At 37.9% G+C, this 4,117-nt stretch overlaps 1 pseudogene; it reads right to left on the reverse strand.

Annotated features, from left to right (window-relative positions):
* Nucleotides 1-1,531: 1,531 nt before the first annotated feature.
* Nucleotides 1,532-2,068, reverse strand: LOC149204336 (T-complex protein 1 subunit beta pseudogene; annotated as a pseudogene).
* Nucleotides 2,069-4,117: the final 2,049 nt, after the last annotated feature.

The raw sequence follows: 4,117 nt of genomic DNA on the forward strand, positions 1-4,117 counted from the left end.
AAATCAAATCTAAAACATTTATTTCATTTCTACGTTTAAGATTCAAGTCCAAATGCCCCTCTTGGGAGGAAATTGCTTTATTTTATGGCACGATTCAATCCGAAGTTGGCATAAATTCTAATAGTTGGGGAAGGTAGAACGGTGGAGTTCGTTGAATAAAAATAACTTAATAAATTAGTAATTTTGTTTTTTAATTAGTTCCGTTAAAAACACTTAAAAATAGTAATTTTTTAAATTAATTTTGTAAAAACAAAAATGAAATGATTCTTTTTTCTAAATACTTTTTTAGAAAACTAAAAAAAGTTAAAATGGTTTGTAACAGTGCAAAAATAAATATCTAATTAACTTTTCTAATTAACATTAAATTTAAATCAGAGTGACATTTGTTTAGCCAAATAAACATGTAATTAATAAACTAAATTCAACTATGAATAGTGCTTACCTGTGGTAGAAGTAGGTTTACTGCAACAAGGTTTTGGGATGACTCTCCACCCAACCGTAGGCTCAATTGTGCAAGGATTTGCTATAATTGGCCATCTTCGAGCCCTCAATCAACGTACTACTGCCAGTGACTCCTATGTCTTGGAACACCATTCTCCCAAGAGAATGAAAGATAGAATCTCGAAAAGATGAAATAACTCCCATCCTCCTCACCATCTAATAAATAGAACAAACATTGGATGGGAACCACATGCACACACTCCATGTGTCTACATGCGACTTTGATTTTTAGCTTTCTTGTTTTATTTCCTTCTTTTTGATAGCTTTACTGATTTTTTTATTGTTTTATTTCTATTTATTCTTATTTAGAGCTTTAGTATAGTTATTACTATTTTTATTTATTTTCTTATATATTTTTAAATATCATTTATTATTTAACATTTATTATTTTTATTATTTATTATTGTTGGACACCTAATCCTAAATGGGTTAGTGTGGAAGTTGAATGGACAAAAGCAGTCCAAGAGACCTTGGGATCTGAAACCCAAGAGTCACGTATTGTACTATAAATGTATATCTCATGTTAATAAAAAATGTATTGCATGTTTTATCTTTCACATTGTCTTTGCTGTCCATGTGTGTTTAACATGGTATCAGAGCAGGCGAATTCTAGCCCTACTCATATTTGAGCCACTTGTTTTGTGGTCTCTATGTATATGTCATTTGTGCAGACCTTCCAGTTCTGCCCATTACCTATAAAGCTCCATTAATTCATTGTTTTCCTGAAATCTGCTGACTCTGGCTATTTTAAGCCTCTCTGTCTGACCCTTGAAATCATACATGCGCTCTCTCTCTTCTGCGTTACTTGCGCCCTCTGTCCTTTAAATTATGCCTGCGCTCTTTACTGTTTATAAACGTTTTGAAAAGCGTTGTCCTGACAATTGAATTTGGTGGGCCTGCTATATAATCCTGGTGCATTGAGCGTTTGTAACGCCCCTTACCTGCTCAGAGCTATTCGACCTGACCCTCCACAGTCGCTGCTCACCTCTGACCATAACGCGCTGCTTTTTCCAGCGCTACCTCTGCCGCATCACTGCATCAACAGCCAATGTTGTTTGTCTTGTGCAAGGATTTTGAAACTGAGTGTTGTCATTGCAATATTCATCAGGTCGGACCGGAAGGATTCTGAATTTGCCTTATTGTCCCAAACCCGCTGTTCTAAAGCATTGCGAGCACACTCAGCAGCCATTCTATAACCAGAGATAATTGTCATAGGGTGAATCTTCATTGCTACTAGTTTTTCTGCCTCTCGCAAGAGCTCGCCAGCCAAAACAACTACTGAAGCGGTTCCATCTCCTACCTCATCATCTGGGACTTTCGAGATGTCGACCATTACTTTGGCAGCGGGATTATCTATGTGAAGCGATCTCAATATAGTAGCGCCATCATTTGTAACGGTGACACTATGTCCCCTGCCTGTGGATTGCAAAATTTTGTCCATCCCTTTAGGTCCTAGAGTCGTCTTTACAAGGTCGGCTATTGCCATGCCACCAACAAACGAAGCCATCCTGGCCCGTTCACCCTTCTCGTCCCTGGCATCGTCTTTAAATAACCTTTCAGTTGCCATGTCTGAGAGCAGGAAACGTTAACTGTAGAATCGATCGCCTCCTTTCTTCCGAAGGCTTCTGTCCGCCGGGAAGGAAAATATTTGATTGCAGAGGGAAGTAGAGTCTTGAGCGTAAAGCGAGGGTTGGGGATTTTCGCATTGATATTTTACAGTTGCTGCAAGGTTGATTGAAGGTCTCTCTAAATGATTTAGAGTCTAGACATGGCTCTCGGTCTTATTCACGAGATCCATTTTCTCGGTTTCAGTGATCCATTTCAGAAGCAAGATACGTAAGTGGTGTTGAATGGTTCCTCTGGGTTCATGTGTATTTTGAAAGCTACGTTCATTCAAGGATTCCAGGCATTGCTTTTTTTTGTCGACTCATACTGGAAATTCTAGTATATTTATTGTGACGGTTGTTATTCTCTGGTTATTTGCAATTGCTGGAGTAGTGCCAACAAGACCAAAAAGGGTTATCTCTGTGGAGCATCTATTTGAAATTGCTTGCGGCCCCTCTAAGCATATATCACCGAGTCTTGCAGCCCTTTAATCTCTGCGGTCGTGTGAATAATTCGAACCTATTTTAGACTTGTGTCATCATACTTCAGTGACAGAATCCACGTTGAAACTTTTTGCGGCCTAAAGTCTGGGCTCAAGCATCAAAGAACCAAAGTTTGTCTTACATCCTCACGGTCTTTATTTCTGCGAATTTTTAAGGTATAAGAAAGAACCTACATGAAGGGCATTATCACTATATATGTAAGGGTAGATCATTAGTCTATTTCCGGATTGATATAAGGCTGAGATCTTGTGTAATTGCGGCCTAGAAAAGAGAGCCGACCTTAAATGATCTGTGCAATCCAAGAATTTAGTCCAGCATATACTTGAGGCATTCGTATTGTCTACCCTCTGCGGCACATCTCAATTTGTCAACACACCATTGCAGAAATAAAGCAACATATCTGAAACTTTGGATCTTGATCATATGGGCTTTGACATCATCTATTATTGGCATCAGTTAACGACACTTGTAGATGTTACGAACCTGAAATAAGATCCATACTAGAAGACTTGAAAGAGTGATGCTTTTGATAAAGCTCTTCTCAGGAGAAGTTGACAGAGCCATTTAAGACCGCTGCTTGTGCATTATGTAAGTGAGCTGAACTCATTCTAGCGTGCTCGAACTGTTTGTACTTCAACTGCAGATTGTGGAAGACATTCATTTTTTCTTGCAAAGGAGTGTTGTTTATGCATGAAAAAAATCAACCAGAAATGTGGCTTCATCCGTAATCTGCTCAACAAAGAATAATACCATTTTTATGGGTATTCTCGGCTATATATTTATATAGAGGCTGGTGTATATTTGTCTGCTGAAAATTTATTCAATGCCCCGAGCATTCGTTGGAAAGGTCGTTTCTTTTTGTGAAGATTATTGCTCTTAATATGTGCACTAAGTCTCTATTGCAGAGAAAGAAATCAGTTTTGTATATCGCTCATTGATTTATTTGTGTGCTGACCTGGAGCTGTATTGAATGCAACGAAAACTGTGATTTAAGCTACCTGAATACGTTATGATGCTGCCTGAAATACGTTGAAACTGCTGTTTTAAATAAGTTTGTATGAGGCCTGAATGGTATACAATCCAATGGTATGGTGATTGGTTTCAAATACACTTTGAATAGTTCAAATTCCATTTGCAACCGAGATTCAGTGCTTCTGTTCCTATAGTTGGATCCGATTTGATTGCTGGTGCCATTCATATGTTTAATGCTTTGCTGAGGTTGACCGCCAGTTCAAAGAATGCCCATGACATGGTGTTATAATTATTGAAGTTTTGATAACCATCATTTCTGAAGGAGTACTTGAAGGATCCAAACAAGTTTGCAGTTGCTGCTGCCCCAATTGTGGCATTGTATTTAAAACTCTTGATTCCACTGTTGCATAAAGATTTTGGTGAGCTAATTGTAATCTTTTTGCACACTGATCATTTGCTAACATTTATAAAGGATATTGCTGTGTACTGTGAGTAGATATTACTTTTCTGCATTGAGTAGTAGTGATCAGTTTTTT

Source organism: Pinus tabuliformis, chromosome 1_2, assembly GCF_031772625.1.
Source record: "Pinus tabuliformis cultivar Carrire ecotype Pingquan chromosome 1_2, CPIR1, whole genome shotgun sequence".
Lineage (NCBI taxonomy): Eukaryota > Viridiplantae > Streptophyta > Pinopsida > Pinales > Pinaceae > Pinus > Pinus tabuliformis.